At 42.2% G+C, this 18,194-nt stretch overlaps 1 protein-coding gene across 3 annotated transcripts in view; it reads left to right on the top strand.

Annotated features, from left to right (window-relative positions):
• The first annotated feature begins 6,226 nt into the window (after positions 1 to 6,226).
• The window catches only part of tln1 (talin 1), a 261,880-nt gene continuing 249,912 nt past the window's right edge, over positions 6,227 to 18,194 (top strand). For 2 of the 3 annotated variants that reach the window (XM_048541038.2, XM_048541019.2), the window contains exon 1: positions 6,227 to 6,356. The gene's annotated coding sequence lies outside the window, so the exon portion shown is untranslated. Of the gene's footprint in view, positions 6,357 to 6,678; positions 6,952 to 18,194 lie in introns of those variants that run through there. The other variant, XM_059649048.1, reaches the window with a different exon arrangement.

The raw sequence follows: 18,194 nt of genomic DNA, 5'->3' as shown, positions 1-18,194 counted from the left end.
ACATGAAGATGCCCACCTCTCCATGCTCCAGCTTTCTACAGTCTTTTCTTATTTAAGTAATATTCAGCTCTTCTATTCTTCCTGCCAAAGTGCACATTTCATCTGTCAAGTTTTTAAGCGGTCTGTATATCTCTGCAGAATATTTGTGTCACGTGGACAACAAAGACACCTACATCAGACTCCAGCTTGTTGACTATAACTCCGACTTTCATACCATTATCCCTTCCAGACTGATTTCAAAACTTGTGATTGTCGTCTTGGCTCTGCCCTCCGCAACTGGCTCCTCAGCTTTCTAACCCATAGGTCACAGTCAGTGAAGATAGGTAACTGCACCTCCTCCAAAAGCACTCAACACTAGATCCCCACCAGGGATGCGTCCTCATCCCCTTACTGTATTCTTGTACACCTACGACTGTGTTGCCAAATTTGAAACAAACGTCATCTACAAGTTCGCTGATGACACCACCATACGGGGATGGATCTCTAACAATGACAAGTCAAGTTTCAGAATGGAGATAGAGGGCTTAGTGGCAGAAAACAATCTGTCTCTCAAAGGTGGCAAAACTAAGGACCTGATCATCAACTTCAGAAAGAAAGGAGGAGAATGCGACCCCATCTACATCAACGGAACTAAGGTTGAGAGAGTGAAGACTATCAAGTTACTCGGAGTGACGATAACCAATGACCTGTCCTGGACTTCCCATGTAAATGTGACAGTCAAGAAGGTACAACAACGCCTCTTTTTTCTCAGGCAGCTCAGGAAATTTGGCATGTCAATAGGGTCCCTCACCAATTTCTACAGATGCACCATTGAAAGCATTACAGCCTGGCATAGCAACTGCTGTGCCCAGGACTGTAAGAAACTACAGAAGGTGGTGTGCATAGCCCAGATCATCATGGAAGCCAACCTTCCATGTGTGGACTCCATTTATATGGCTGGCTGCCATGGAAAGGCAGCCAACATCATCAAAGACTCATTGCACCCTGGTAATGATCTCTTGCAACCTCTTCCATCAGGCACAAGATACAGCAGCCCGAACACATGCATGAGCAAGTTCAGGAACAGCTTCTTTCTAACCATTATCAGACTGATGAATGGACTCTCTAGCCTCACATAATGTAACCTGCAGTGTAAGTGGTATGCCTGTAAGTCTTTTTGATCTGTGCATCCTTTACTTGCTGTGATCTGTCTGTACTGCTCGCAAACAAAGCTCTTCATTGTATTTCAGTACATGTGACAATAAATTAATCAATCAATCAATCTCACTACTTGCCTTCCCACCAATTTTTGTGTCATACATAAACTTTATGTTACATTCACTTATGAAATCTAAGTAACTATTATTGTAAATAGTAGTAATACACAATGAGTATGTGAAATGCTTAATTAACTAGATACAGGAACAATAAAATATAGTGATAGTTTTTAAGTAGGAGTTGATCATCAACTTCTCACAAGACAACATTAGTACATTTCTAAATTGATAATACAAACTCCTCCTGTTCCTCATCTTGAACTATGTTGCTTCTTGTTTCCTTATCTGTGCTGGTTATCCATGTTACATCTTTTGGTCTTTTATCTACTTCCCTAGATGGTTTAGCTTTTGTTTTTTGTATGTTTTGGTTGTGGATCAGCCTCATGCATAAATGACAATCTCCATGCCTTCTGGAATATCTTTACACATATCCTTGATAAAATACTTGGTCATCAAAACATAAGGTGTGGCACGGTGGCTCAGTGGTTAGCACTACTGCCTCACAGTGGCAGGGGTCCAGGTTCAGTTCCATCCTCAGGCAACTGTCTGTGTGGAGTTTGCAAATTCTGCATGGGTTTCCTCCCATAGTCCAAAAATGTGCAGGCTAGGTGGATTGGCCATGGAAAATTGCCCATAGTGTTGAGGGATTTGTAGATTAGGTGGGTTATAGAGGGATGGGTCTGGTTGGCATGCTCCAAGAGTCAGAGTGGACTTGTTGGCCTGTTTCTATGATGATAAACGCTAATTTTAATTGCTGAAATTACAACATTGCATAATTTTGATGGATATGGGTGACTACGTTGAGAGGAAGCACTGAGCAGGGGAGGCACCTAAGTATCTGAGGATCCTCTCTGCAGCAAAAGGTGTCTTTGTCATTGAGAAGCATCATTGTGGGAGGGAGTGACAGACAAAAGATTCCTCAGTCAAGATGTGCACTAGAGGTTCAGTCAACTATGTTGTGTGGCAGCATGTGTATGCAGCTGCTGCAAGGTTCCATGCAGTGTGATGTTTATCAGCATGCCAGACATGGCATTGACATCCAGTTCTTGATGTCACTGCTGTGCGCGGGCCTTGGAAACCTGCATAAATGGAAAGGAAATTAGAGGGAATGCTGGGCTGAATCCAACGAAAAGATTATGTTTCTTTGTTGCTTAAGCCTTGATTTATTTATGAGACAAGTAACTCACCTCATGACTCCCAAAAGCCTGTACATCATCTACAAGACAAATGTCAGGTGTGTGATCAAATATTCACTACTTGTCCAGATGGGTGCAGCTTCAAAAACACTGAAGAAACTTAACACCATCCAGGATAAAGCAACCTGCTTGATTGGCACCACACCGATGCTCAGTATCAACAGTGTGTACTATTTAAAGGTGCACTGCAGAAATTCATCAAAGATCCTCAGACAGCACCTTCCAAACCCACAACCACCTCCGACTAGAAGGATAACAGCAGCAAATAAACAGGAACATCACCACCTTCAAGTTCCCCTCCAGGTCACTCACCATCTTGACTTGGAAATATATTGAAGGAACAATGAACAATTCCTTCATTGTTGCTGGGTCAAAATCCTGGAATTTCCTTCCTCAGAGCATTGTGGGTCAACCTACAGCAGGCTCAAGAAGGCAGCTCACCACCACCTTTTCAATGGCAACTAGGGACAGGCAATAAATGACAGTGATGCCCACATCCTAGAAAAGGAAGTTTAAAAAAATGTTCCCACTGTTACATTCAAGTTTCCAGCCTTTTGTCAAATTGAATTAAACACTATTCTGCACCATTAATAAACAGACCCAATTTCAAAGCAACTATTTCCAGTGTCCAACTGCTCTGACTTCATAATGTTTTCTTTTCCTGTTGTTGCTCTGAATTTCATGGGATAGACCTTGAAATAAGTAGATCATAGAATCATCTTTGAGCTTGGACCAGTGGGAATGAGAGATCAACAAGTATAGCGAGTCTTCTTCAGATTGCATTGTGACAAAATGCTCAGTGACATATGTGACAAAATGTCATTAAATGCAGATGATGTGTTGGTGTTTACCTATCACAGGAACCCCTCCCACCTCAACTTCCTGTTTCTACCTTACAACCACAAGTAGAAACAGTTTTCTTTGCATTCACCCTATTGGTTCCTTTTATAGTTTTAAATATGTATATGTATTTTCCAAAATCCTCTCAGATACAAAACAAAAACAAACTAGTTTCAGAACATTAAGCATCAGAATCACAAATCAAATAATAATTTTACTTTTGAAAAAGGGGCACTGGACTCAAAATGTTGATTCTGTTTTCTCTTTGGATGAAAATATAGGAAGCAAGGTTAGTTGAGTTTGCAGATGACAAATAAAGTGGTGGTACAGTGGACAATGAAGAAGGTTATCTCAGAGTAAATGAGATCTTGATCAACTGGACCAATGGGACGAGGAGTGGCAGATGAAGATTAATTTAGATAAATGCAAGTTAGTGCATTTTGGTAAGACGAATATGGGAAGGACTAACACAGTTAGTGGTAGGGTCCTGGCACTGTTGTTGAGTACTGAGACCTAGGGCTTCAGGTACATAGTTCCTTGAAAGTGGCATCACAGATAAACAAGTTGGTGAAGAGGTTGTTTGGCATGCTAGCCTTCATTGGTCAGAACATTCAGTATGGGAGTTGGACCATCATATTATGGCTATACAGGATGTTAGTGAGGCCACTTTTGGAGTACTGTGTACAGTTCTGACTCTCCTGCTATGGGAAGGGTATTACTATATTGGAAAAGGAGCAGAAAAGATTTACAAGGATATTACTGGGACTGGAGGATTTGAGTTGTAAGGTTCAGGCTGGGGCTTTTCTTCCCTGGGGTGTAGAAAGTTGAGAAGTGACCATGTAGAGGTTTATAAAATCATGGGGGGCATAGACAAGGTAAACAGCAAAGGTTTTTTCCCCTAGAGTAGGGGAGTTCAAAACCAGAAGGCATAATTTTAAGACGAGGAGATGAAAGGACGTGAGGGGCAACTTTTTTCACATAAAGAATGATTTGTATGTGGAATGAACTGCCAGAAGAAGTGGTAGATGCTGGTACAGTTACAATGTTTAAAAGACATTTCGATCAATACATGAAGTTTGGAGGGATATGTGTCAAATGCAGGCAAATGGGACTAGTTCAGATTAGGAAATGTGGTCAGGATGGACTGGTTGGGCCTATGAGTATGTTTCTGTGCTGGGTGACTCTGTCTGCCAGAATGCTTAGTTTCCCCAGCAATTTTTGTTTTCCTGAACAATTTTCCAGTGTAGACATATATTTGTTGCATGTTTTTCTTATAATTATCATACAAATACTTGGTCTTTTTCTGTGATGCTCTTAAACCTGAACCAGTCAATGTCTAATTGCAGCAATATGTGGACAACATCTGGGTTTGGAATGACAAGAGGCAAGTAACATTCATGTCTTACAAATGCCAGGCACTTTCATATATATAATCTAACTCCAACTATGCAGTCTAAAGAATGGACTTGTTATACAATTGTAATTTTTGATCTCTCATTCCCACTGGTCTCAAAGGGAAACAACAGGAAGGCATTATGAAGTCAGAGTAGTTGAAGAATGGAAATGCTCGCTTTGAAACCGGGTCAGTTTGTTCATCGTGCTGAAGAGTGTTTAAACCAACCTGACGTAAGACAGTAAACCAGGATGCAACACTAAGAAGAGTGTGCGTGGAGAGAGGACGGGAATACATTTAACAATACAACAACCTGGAAGTAGGTTTTGTCACAATTCTCGCAGTCTAACAAGGCCGGGGAGGGGGCGGGGATTAAATAAAAGCAATTGCATTAGCTGGCTATATTTCGGTCAGCACGGTACCTGTCGATTTACTACCGGGAGGGAAGCTGATATGGAGAAGGCACCTAGCTTAAGGAGACTGGTTGACTCTGAGTTACTAAATCGTGCGGGACGGGGATGGGGGAATACACGTGAGTCAGGAACCTAATAGCGGAGGGGGAGCGATGGGTCAGCTTATTAAGGATTTCAATTACATGGTGGTTTACGGGGTTTTGGTGCTGTTTCTCTTCTTGGACATCAAGCGGTGGTAGAAAGGCGTTCCAATAGGTCATTGTCGTCTGTCTTCACTTGTGGTTCCCGAAGTCAATGGAAATCCTATTAGACAAAGTGAAACACAGGAAACAAATGAGGCAGGTAATCTTACCTATAATATTTAAATTCGACACATCTAAGAGAACCAGGTTATTTGGACATCCTTCAACCTACCTGTGCTCAACGTTACTACTCTGGAGGTGATAATACATGGCAATTGTGGGACAGCTGATTGTACTCAACGGATATTCAGTAAAGAGTTAAGAAACTGTCCTTCCCTTGTAAAATGAAGCAAGAGGACTGCGGTAGATGCAGTTGAGAAATATCAGATTAACTGTGCAGCATCCAAGCTGCGGATTTATTGTTATCCTATTCAGCTACATGATCTTTCTACAAAAAATACTTTTGACAAGCAAGTAAAATTACAATGACTGCTTTTTGCTATTCATAAACGAAAGTGCAATGGTTTTCGTTTTAAAAGCACTCTTTCAGCAGTAATTTGAATTAAAAGAATCGGTCCACGGTATTTTGCAAACTTTTATTCTGCAGACCAAGCAATTTCAACAACGTCAGTTCGTGTCCGCCTTGCACAAGTTATCATGGCGAAGGCAGTCTGTCGACTCAAGTCCGAATGCGATCTCTGGAACCGCGGACTCGGTTTCAAAATTTTCCAAAACGCGGGGTGAATGCCTCAGCTTAACGCAGAAACACAGTTGCCAAATAAGCAGGGCACTGAAACATTTTGCAACAAGGTGCCAGGGCTGCTCGCTCCCTCGCGGGGGTGGGGGTCCGCGTTCATTGACAAATCGCGGCGGTGCTGCCGCTGACATCACAAAGGGCTGATACGCCGTCCGCCGCATGACGCGGCTGGGAAGGCGGGACGTTCGCGCGCTCGGCGCCCGGCTTCCTTTCCCCTCCCTGCAGTAGCGTCTGGGCAGCAACATGAGCCGTGAGTGAGGAGAACAACTCGTGGAGAAACTTGGAGCTAGCTTGGGACGTAGGGACCGACTGACGAGGGGTGAGTCATCTCTGCACTTTGTCCAGATGAAGCAAGGGTACCTTTCCTGGAGTAACGGTAAGGAGAGGGAGAGAAACACGGAGGCTGCGGTGTGGGGATGTGCCGACGCAAGGCAGTCACTCTCGCCTGGCTTGGAAGCACCCACCCGATCACTCCCTTTACTCGGGCTGGTGGAGGTCGGGTCGGGGCGGCCGGAATCGCCTCTCCCTCCTCCTTCCTTGTTTCTTCCAGCCGTTACCTTGCTGTCATCAACTCTGTTCGTTGTGCTGAAACTTCAGAAGCCGTCACACCCGGAAACCCCTCCGCTGGGTCCAGTCAAGCGATTGGTTGCGTTGAAGGGGAAGTACTGGGTGGGGGAAGACGATCCGTTCAAACGTTTTACTTCTTTCCGAAATAATTTATTTGATTTTCCTTTAGAACAAAACCTGTAAGGAAAAACAAGTTGTATGTGTTGTTGTATTCTACCTAGGGCCTGTGGTTACTGCCACTCATCAAATTTGATGACATGTATCTCTTCCAGTTATTTTTGTCGCCTGCGGGTTGAGTTTTCAAAAAAACTTTTTACAAAATGGATTAAGTTGAAGGGCGTGCTGAGGTAGGTGGTGTAACTGTAGGAGACATTGTGCAGCTTCACGGAGCCAAAGCGCCCTTCTTTCTTCCCAAGGATTAAACTATATACTTTGTACAAAACCATGTTCGAAACGAGTGTTGATGGTCTGCTATACTCCAGACCAAGGCCATTGTCTCATACTTTTTGACCCTGGAATTTACAGGACTTGGGATCATCTTTCTCTGCAAATGTCTGCATTTGTTTTTACTAAATGATTGTTAATCTAACTTTTTTTTTCCGTTTCTGGAGAAAACAATTTTCTTTTCCTTCTATCTGGTGAATGTGTTTTGGAAAACTCTTCCTAATGCTGTATTTTACTCTGTGTAACCTGTATTGTAATGTTCATTTCAATGGGTAATATTTCAAGACGAATAAAAAAGGATTTTTAGTGTGTGTATAGTTTACCAGTTATTCTTCTGCATAGCTTCCTGTAAAGTTTTTAACTTTGTATCTAAATAGCAGTCTGGTTTAAAAGGCTGCACAGCTGACGACATTTCCAAGTCTGCCAAACCTCCAGTTGTAAGTGACCTGCTGCAAGGTTTGCTCTGATTTTCGTTCTGAATCTCACTCATAAGATTAAGGTTGGAAAGCTTGCTGCAGAGGGCCACGATAATAAAGTGCAATTATGTAATGCTTCTGCAACAATGTAAAATGTCTGTACAAGAGATGTAGTATTAATTTGTTTATTTTTCAATCTGCATAAATACAGAAACAAATTGTCAATAGTTTTAATTATTAATCCAAATAATTCTATGCTGGAATTGTAGAAATACATCACACTTTAAAAACACTTGTGTGAGAACTTGAGTGGTGCAGTGGGTGGGGAAACTTGTATTTGAATTTGACTGTTGTAATGAAATTTAATGTTGCACATTTTTGTACAGCTTTTGAAGGAATGTAACGTGTCTGTGCTAGTCCATTACAGACTTGGTAATGACTGCAAATTAGTTAATTTACATAGCTTTTATTTACAGGTTTGTATTGTGATGTTGAATGCTTACATTTGTGGCAATGCATTTCCCATCCTTTCTCTTCCAACTCTCAACTGCTGTCATGGGTTGCAGCTGCAAATGGATTGAAGCGAAGATAGATATGACAAATTTGATCCCATGAATTATTGGAATTGACAAAGCATGGCAAAGCTTCCAAAAATTATTGGAGTTAATAGATAACTTGCTGACAGATAATCTGATTTATCAATAAAGCATTATTTTAAATGCAAACAGTTAATGACACCATCATGGAGCAAATGCGAAAGGACAAATTGATGAGTTATCAGAAAAGATTAAACTAGAGTTGGAATAATTGTGGCGTGCATTTTGTTTTGGTTTTTACTGGAAGAATTGAATGCCCACAAAGACATACGAAATGGACTTGGTGAGTATTAATAACAAAAAACTCCTGAAAACCAGGCCTTAAATAAGAAAAACTAACTACACAATAAAGGCACAAGTTCTTGTAAGTGGTACCTACAATATTGTGCGTAACAAAGTAACTGAAGGGGAAGCTGTTAAAAATTTAGTGGGTGATGAATGCATTTCTGGCAAATGAGGCATGTCCAGTGGATGAATTGAACTTTTTAGGTTCCGTAGTTTCTAGGGAAATTTAGCTGTGCAGTGAATGATTACTAGGGCATTAATAATGCTTACTTGATAAACGGAAGGAATGAGAAATTTCCCAAAGCTTTGTTGAAAACTGACTAAGTGTATGACATGTGATGTGAGTTCTGAGGAAGGGTCACCAGACCAGAAGTGTTAACTCTGTTTTCTCCTCCACAGATGCTGCCAGTGCTGAGCTTTTCCAGCAATTTTTTTGTTCCTGATTTACAGCATCCGCAGTTCTTTTGGTTTTTAAGTGTATTCTGTTCCCTATAAATTGGTGCAATGATACAATTTCATCCACTATAGGGATATCTATTGTCTTCGTGGGCTGCATAGGTGTATAAATACAGAATGTAGGTTGTTTAGGCTACTGGTATTGCTTAGGCCTCTGGCTGTTAGGTTGGTATCGTGGGCTGTTGATAATTTTTAAAATTCATTTTTGTGCATGGTGGCTCAGTGGGTAGCACTGCTGCCTCTCAGCCAGGGGCTCCGGTTCAGCCTTGGGTGACTGTCTGTATGGAGTTGGTACATTCTCTGCGTGGGTTTCCTCTGGGTGCTCCAGTTTCCTACCACAGTCCAAAGATACGCAGGTTAGGTGGCTTGGCCATGCTAAATTGCCAATGTGTCCAGGGATGTGTAGGTGAATTAGCCATGGGAGATGCAGGAATAGAGTTGGGGGCTGAGCAAGGGAGTGCTCTTCAAAGAGCCACCGGACTTGTTGGGCTGAATAGCCTGTTTCCACACTGTAAGGATTCTGTGATTCTCTGTGGGCATCATGAGGTGGCCAACAGTTATTGCCTGTTCCTAGTTGCCTTGAGAAGGTGGTGATCTGCTGCATGGAACCACTACAGTTCATTTACTTTGGGTTGACCCACAAAGCTATTAGCGAGGTCTTTCTAGGATTTTGACCTGGCGACAGTGATGGCGTGGTTATATATTTCAGAATCAGGATGGTGAGTGTGTTGGAGGGAAGCTTGAAGGTTGTGGTGTTACCATATATCTGTTGCCTATGTCCTTCTAGAAGGAACTGGTCTTGGTTATGGAAGGTGCTGTCTGCGGATCTTTGAATTTCTAAAGTACATCTTGGAGATAAAAGCAAGTGTGCATTGAACATTGGTGTTGGAGGGAGTGGATGCTTATTGATGTGGTCCCATTCAAGCAAGCTGCTTTGATCTGGATGGTGTCAAGCTTTTTGAGTGTTAAGTTTTGGCAAGGACCTGTAGCCCAGGTTGTGGATGAGGTTGTTGACTTGCTCGCTGAGTGTCTTGTTTTTGTCCAGATGTTTTGTCACCATATTAGGTGACCTTACAGTAGAGCTCCCAATGAAGCGATGTTATTCCACTTGGAATTTATACTGTCCGGTCATTATGTTGATTATTGTCTGGTTTTGATCTGCATGGGTTTGTATATGGGGTCCAATTCTATATGTTTGTGCCAGGCTGCACTGATATCACCTAGCATGGTGATAAAATGTCTGAACAAAAACAAGCCAGCTCTGTGAGCAAGTCAACAAACTCTTGTGTTGTTGAAGCTGCACCTATCCACGTGGTGAGTATTCTGTCACTCTCCTGACTTCTACCTTTGTAGATAATAAAAAGGGTCTGGGAAGCCAGGTAGTGAGTTACTTGCTGCAGTATTCCTGGCCTCTGACCTGCTGTTGTAGCCACTGATTGTGGTGAGTCCAGTTGTTTCTGATCAATGGTAAACCCCAGGATGTTGATATTGGGGAATTCAGTGATGGTAACACCATTGAATGTCAAGGGGTGGTGGTTAGATTATCTATCTGTCTGTCTGTCCTGCCCCCTGCCTGCCTGTCTGTTATTGGTAATAGTCATAGCTTGACATTGTTGTGGTGCAAATGTTATTTTGCCATTTGTCAGCCCAAGTGTGGATATTCAGATCTTGTTGCATTTGAACATGGGCTGCTTCAGTTGGACTTCAGATCTGAACAGTTAGTTGTGGGATTGCCTAACTCTACCTGTCACTTGTTGTTTGCAAGTAGCCCTGTTCTCAAAACCTGAGGGAGGGTCACCAGAACAGAAACATTAACTCTGATTTCTTTCCATAGATACTGCCAGACCTGCAGAGCTTTCCAGCAATTTTCTCTCTTGACCTGATTTACAGCATCTGCAGTTCTTTTGGATTTTTTTTAAAGTAAACCTGTTAGGTACCTTCACAAGGTGACATCTCCCTTTCAGATATACATGTGCAGCTCCAGGCATGCCCTCCTTTTACTCTCCATTGAACAAGGTTTCATCCCTCAGCTTGATGGTAATGCTTAAATGCGGGATATGCCAGGCCGTGAGGTTTCAGATTGTTAGAGTATAATTCTGCTGTTAATGGCTCAGTGTCTCCAAAGATGTCCGGCCTTGAGTTGCTAGGTCTATTTGAATTTTGTCCCATTTAGCATGGTGATAATGCCACAACACAATGGAGGTTATCCGCACTGTGAACACATGACTTTGTCTCCACTGGACTGTGTGATGATCATTCTTATTGTTACTGTCATGGACAGATGCATCTGCAGCCCGTGGATTGGTAAGGATGTTTTTCCCTCTTAGCTGTTAGACTGGGTCTGGAAACCATGTCTTTTAGGAACCTGATCATTAGTGCAACTGCCAAACGACTGTTGGTGAACATCGAAATGCCCCACCCAGAGTGCATTATGTGCCCTTGCCATCCTAGTGCTTCTTCCAAGTGTTGCTCAACATGAAGGAGTATCAATTCATCAGCCAAAGGAGAACGGTACGTGCTACTTAGCAGGAGGCTTACTTGTCCGTGTTTAACCTGAAGCAGTTGACTCCAGAGCCCATGAAGTTTCAGTGTTGAGTACTCCCAGGGCGACTCCATCCTGATTGTATACCACTGTGCTGCCACCTCTGCTGGGTCTGTGCTGCCACTTGGACAGGTCAAATAAGGGATCATCATGATGGTGTCTATGACATTGTGTGTAAGGTATGATTCCATGACCATGACTGTCAGACTGTTACTTGACTGGTCTGTGAGGCAGCTCTCCCAAATTTGTCACTAGCTCCCAGATGTTAGTAAAGAGGACTTTCCAGGGTTCACAGGGCTGTTTCTGCTGTTGTCTTTTCTGGTGCTTAGGTGAATGCCAGGTGGTCTGTCTGGTTTTATTTCTTTGAGACTTCGAAGCAATTGGTACAACCGAATGGCTGGTTTGCTAGGCCATTTCTTAGGGCAGTTGAGAATGAACTACATTTTGGTGGATCTGGATCACATGTTGGCCAGACCAAGTAAGAATGGCAGTTTCCTTTCCAGAAGGGCATCAATGAACCAGATGGATATTTTGGATAATTTGACAATCTTTTCACGGTCATCGGTTGGTTCCTAATCCAGATTTTTGTTTTTTTGAGTTCAAATTCTACCATCAACCATGGAGAGTTTCGAACCCCAAATCCCCAGAACATCAGCTGTGTTTTTATATTAATAGTCTAATGATAATAGCATGATACCATCTCTTTCTCGTAGCATATCCTAGTGTTCTTATTTGAGAAGTTATCAACTAAATGATGATGGAAACTAAAGCATCACTTTTTCTAAACCTCCAAGCCTTCAGTTTGAAGCAGGCCAAGCTAAGAAATAAATGCAAATATAAAAGGAATACCCAAGCTTCTAATAGTGGTCCTTTGTAGCTACTTTTTGTCTAGATTAGATCTTCAAGGCAGTGATGTGCAAGACAATAACTGTTTGGTGTTGCTACTTTATATAGAATATGAAAGATTAAACTACGGAAGCCTATGTTCCTGTTGCAAATGTTAAAAGTTCACTTATGTCGGTAGCTGCAGTGCAGATTACCTCAGTTCTGAAAGGAGGTTTCCTTTGCCAGAAGCTTTACAAATTGGAAGGAATTGAGTAAATAGTCTGAGATAAAATTGATAATTTAAAAATGCATGAGTCTGTTTGACAAATCTCATAATTATTTGAAGAAGTTATTGATTTGATGAAAAGAATGCAGCAGATGTAATATTTATGGAGTATCGGAAAACCTTTGTCATTAAAGACTGTTAGAAAAATGGAATTGTAACATATAATGTGAGAGCATGTAAAAATATACAGTATGTGTGACTCAGTCACCTTTTTGTGTTCATGTTTGTTCTTCATATGAACAAATAGTTTTAATCACATTTACCCGCCTTGTTCACAGCTGTGCAACTGTACTTTTTGTGATCAAGATATTCAATCTAATCTTGAATGTTGACACAGTTTCTGTCTCAGTCACAAACACAAAGGTAGTTCTAAAATCTTTAACCCTTTGGGAGGTTTGTCAACCTTTTGTTCTAAATCTTGATTTAATGTCACGGGTACTGAAGCACAGTGAAATGCTTTGTTTACAAGCAGTACAGACGGGTCATAGTAAGCAAGGATGTACAGATCAAAGCGACTTAGACAGAGGTGCAGGTTACATCGCACAGGGCGTGCACTAGGCGAGACTTTGTTAGCAAGGTTAATCATTATTTGAGGTTTAAAAAGCCTACTCATCTGTCTAATAATGGTGAGGAAGAAACTGTTGCTGGACCTGCTCGTGTGTGTATTCAGGATTCTGCATCCTCTGCCTGATGGAAGAGGTTGTAAGAGATTATTACCGGGTGTGATGGGTCTTTGATGTTGGCTGCCTTTCTGCAGGTGCTGGATGTTCAGATTGAGTCCACGGATGGATGGTTGGCTTACGTGATGGTCTGGGCCATGCACCCTGACTTCTGTAATTTCTTGTGGTCCTGGGCAGAGCAGTTTGCTATACCAGGCCATTATGCATCGGGACAGTATGCTTTCAGTGGTGCCTCTGTAAAAGTTGGCGTGGGTCCTTATGGACATGCCAAATTTCCTGAGCCACCTGAGGAAGAAGTGGTGGTGTTGTACCACCTTGACTGTTGCATCCACGTGGGAAGTCCAAGATAGGTTATTGGTCTTTGCCACTTCTAGGAACTTGGTGCTGTCCACCCTCTCGACCTTAGTTCCATTGATGTAGATGGGAGCGTGTTCTTCTCCTTTCTTTCTGAAGTCGGTGATTAGTTCTTTAGTTTTTCTGATGTTGAGAGACAGATTGTGTTTTCGTTGCACCACGTCACCAAGCATCTGTTTGTCTGTTCCAATGGTTTCCAAACAGTAGAGCTTATTTGCTGAGGTATGGACACCGAGGAACTTGTATCGTAGTGGCTAGTTCACTGTACAAAAAGACTTTTGTTGACAATTGCCTTGTTTCCAATGAATTTAGCTGGATTTGTGTGGATGTCATTGGCTTCACAATGAGTGTATGTTGATTGATTTGGCATACTTCAGGATCTTGAGTTGGTGAGTTTTGTCCTGTCAGCAGATGTCAAGGATATGTTTGAATCAGTGAAGGTGGAAGCTGTTCAGCTTTTCATAATGCCTGTTCTGTTGTTTGGGGGTCTCAACTGTCAAAGAGGCTGTTGAATGTGCAGGCTTAATCTCTGTTTGATGTCCTCAGTCAGTTTCCTGATGTTCTGCACTCATTCAGGTTGAAGGTAACAGCTACAGCAAACTGCTGGACAACGTGGACCTTCTGCAGTGCCTGCAGAGTACCCATTCCGAAATAAGTTATTTGACAAAAACCTCAAACCTGGCATAGAACTTCTGGTCTGATGGCAGCGATGTTACAGTCTTAGCCATACAGATCTATGGCACAGCAAAAGGCCCTTTACCTCGTCACATTCGCACCAGTCAAGAACAGCCACCTGACTATTCTATTCCTATTTTCCTGCTCCTGGCCCATGGTCTTGTATGTCCTGGCATAGCATGAGCATACCCAAAATTTGTTCTTCTGTCAAAGACCTCCAATGTACAATTGACACCACAAGCCTCAGTAACATCCTGCAAATCCAATGTTCCCACCTCTGAAGTGTTATGGATGGTCAGTAGCTGTATTGGATTGGCCCGATGTAAGGCTCCCAAGGTGCCCTTCTCCAAGTTTCATTAATGATTGGATAATAGCAGAGAAAGTCATCTATTCACACTTGCTGATGAGATAAAGTTAGGCAGCATTATAATGAGTGTAAATAGCCTAAACCTACAAAGGGTTAACAATAGATTAGGCCAATGAGCAAAACTGTGGCAGATTTTAATGTAAGAAAGTGAGAGGTTGTCCATTTTGGACCAAAAGGGAACAGATCATGATATTTTCTAGATGGTATGAAGTTGAATATAATCAATTTACAGGGGATACATTTAAAATCGAAAGAAATTGGGAATTCGGGTGCATAGATTTTTAAAATATCATGAGCAGATGCAGAAATTTATAACGAAAGCTCATGGAATGTTGGCCTCTCTGTCTAGAGACTGGAGTACAAGGATGCAGAAGTTATGCTGCTGCTATTCAAAAAAGCCCCAGTCAGACCCCGCTTAGAGTACTGAACAGATCTGGGTACCACACCTTAGGAAGGGTATATTGGTCTTGGAGGGAGTACAGTATAGGTTTACAAGAATGATACCTGGACTTCAGGAGTCACGTTCTGAGGAAATTACATAAATTAGGTCTGTTTTCTCCAGAGTTTAGAAGGCTGTGGGGTAATCTGAAGTTTTTTTTAAAAGATTAGATTCCCTACAGTGTGGAAACAGGCCCTTCAGCCCAACAAGTTCATACTGCCCCTTGAAGCATCCCACCCAGACCCATCCCCCTATAACCCACACACCCCTGAACACTTTTTTTGGACAATTTAGCATGTCCGATCCACCTAGCGTGCACATCTTTGGACTGTGGGAGGAAACCGGAGCACCAGGAGGAAACCCACGCAGACACGGGGAGAATGTGCAAAGTCCACACAGACGGTCGCCCGAGGTTGGAATTGAACCCGAGTCCCTGGTGCTGTGAGGCTGCAGTGCTAACCACTGAGCCACTGTGCCACCCCAAAGATATCAAGATATTGATAGGAATGACGGTGTAGGTGAAGACAAACTAGTCCCACTTTGAGGATTCTTGAACTTGGGGTACGGCCTAAAAGTTGGGGTGAGGCCATTCAGGAAGGGAACACTCCTATGCACACGTTGGTAGATATTTGGAGCACTCTTTCCCCCAAACAGCACTTGATGCTAGACCAGTTGTTAGTTTTGAATCTGAGAAACTTTTGCTAAGTAATGATGTTAAGGGATAGAAGCAAAAGATAATGGCTAATCTGTGGTCAAACCCAATGATCTTATCAATTGGGGGAACAGGCTTGAGAGGCTGAATAGCCTACTTCTGTTACTATGTTTATCACAAGTGGTAACCAGGAGGATAGAAGAAGCCCTTCCTCAGATCCTCAAATCAGTATAATATCCCCATTGACTAACCTCCTGCCAAAGACTCTTCAAATGACGAAGAAACAACTGTGAAAGTGCCGACCATTTTTGAGTATCTCTGATGACCCAGATGGTCAAGCACAAACAGCAGAATGAATGTATGTAACTCTGAGCATCCCTCTCACCCACCTCATCAAACACCACTTGCCAAAGTGTGGCAGGCTGATGTGGAACCTGTACTGGACTGTTTAGTCACCTCTGCCCACAATTCCGTAGAGGAAGAATGTTCCCTTTGGTCATGAAGACGATCCCCCTGAGAGGAGGAGAATAGGAAAACCCATAAGCAACATACGTAGTATTTTGCTGATCATAAGAAGTCAGAAACTGTGGTGTATCATGTGTAATTGAGACTATTTTAAGACTTTTTTTGGAGGCAAGTGGAAATGTTACAAATTACTACAGTTGGCTGGAAAACCAGAGATGAATCACAGCTAGTGAGTTTGAATGAATTTAACGGTGGGGTGCTGATGTATGGATATCATTGCTTTTCCATTCAGATACATCATGAATTTAAAGGAAGTTCAAAACCGGTTAGGACGAATGGTGAATTTTTTGGGTGGCAGTTTTAGAAACATAATTTAGAATTTTGTACTTGTGCCTTTTCACAAGGCCAAGGCTTTATTTCAAAGATATTTTTGATTTTCTAATCTGTTGTTTAGTATTTGAGATTCATATGGGAGCCCAGTAAGTTTTCAGTAAATGTGATTGTTCTTTTAGCAGTCACTGGAAAGATGCGCTTGTTTCAGTCTACTGAGCTATGCTGAGGGGTGGTGCAACAAGTTCATATCCCACCATGACAGCTGAGGTTGTGTAGTATTTAATTAATAAATGTGATGTAGAATTCTGGCCTAAATGTTAACCATCCTGAATTTTTTTTTAAGAAAACAATCTGATTCACAAATGTGCTCCAGGAGAGAGAATCTAGCCTCCTCACCCAGTATAGCCAATACAAGTCCAGATGGAAGTAATATGGTTGATTTTAACCGTTGCTGAAATGGCAAAGCACAACATTGGATTTAAAGAGATTCGGAGGTGACCAGTAAATTTGGAGATGAACTTAATTGAGGCTCGTTATCTAAGAGCAAATGAAAAAAGCAAAGGAGTATGCCAGATTCTGGCATTTCAGGAAATCTGGTTGCACATTATTAATACTAAGTATGATAGTCATTGCGCTCACTCTCCAAAATATAAGCTGAGATGTAAGAATTTCAAATTTTATTAATATTGAATAAAATTGTTCGTGTCAACACTCAAATAGGACATGTACCCCATCCAATCAAATGGAATCTTCTGTGTTGTGCCCTGTGATTTCATTAAAGCATAACATTGGCATATGTGTTTTGTAATAAAACACCTAGAATCACAGGCTTTACCTTGCAAATACTGTGTACAAAGAGTATATTTATAATGCTGGAATGTGGCACTGCATTATTTACAAGCTGTGATAATAGTGGGAACAATTTCAATGGATGAATTCAAAGTATATCGACAGATTGCCCAGCTAGTCCCGCCTCCCTAACCATTCCTCCCGCCTCGAGTCCCACCCCATCCCCTACTCACTAACCTCATCCCACCCCCCTGACCTGTTTGTCCTGGACTGACCTATCCCTTCCCTAACTCCCCAGCTACATTCACCTTCTCTGGCTCTAACCTCGCCTCTGACCTGTCTGTCTCCTCTCGCCCTATCCTCTCCTTTATCCATCTTCTACCTGCCTCTCCCATCTACCTATTAATTTCAGAATCCCCTTCCCCTCCCCATTTCTGAAGAAGGGTCCTGACCCGAAATGTCAAGCTTCCTGCTCTGACGTTGCTTGGCCTACTGTGTTCATCTAGCTTCACACTGTGTTATCCCATAGATTAATGGCTTTAGCTTACATTTTTCGCTTTCCCAGAATGCTAAAGCTGCATAACAACCATTAGATGCCAAGGTGCTGGTGAAGATCACTGTGAAAATCTTCTGAAGTAAATAAAGGTTATTTGAATGGAAATGACTTGCCCTACTCCCAGTGTCAGTATATGTACTGTGAACTTTTCATTTGTTGTTCTCCCATCCGCATTTCATCCCTTCCCATTAGGGCCATTACAGTTAGAGAAATGACAGCACCCCTCTACAGTTTGCTCAAATTGTCTTCCTTCAAACTAGCTGTGCTGGAAGCCCAACATTCGGTGCACATGTGGGATTGGCAGATGCTTGCAGGAATTATGTCATGGCATTGCTGCAGTTACTGGAAAGGTTTATATGATGACATAACATCACCAGAAACACACTGCAGGGTGCATGTAGTTTCACTGAGTCTATCTGACTGCTGTTAG

Source organism: Stegostoma tigrinum, chromosome 1 (assembly GCF_030684315.1).
Source record: "Stegostoma tigrinum isolate sSteTig4 chromosome 1, sSteTig4.hap1, whole genome shotgun sequence".
NCBI classification, from domain to species: Eukaryota; Metazoa; Chordata; class Chondrichthyes; order Orectolobiformes; family Stegostomatidae; genus Stegostoma; species Stegostoma tigrinum.
Note: the sequence above shows the minus strand (reverse complement) of the source record. Positions and strands in the feature narration are given on the sequence as shown.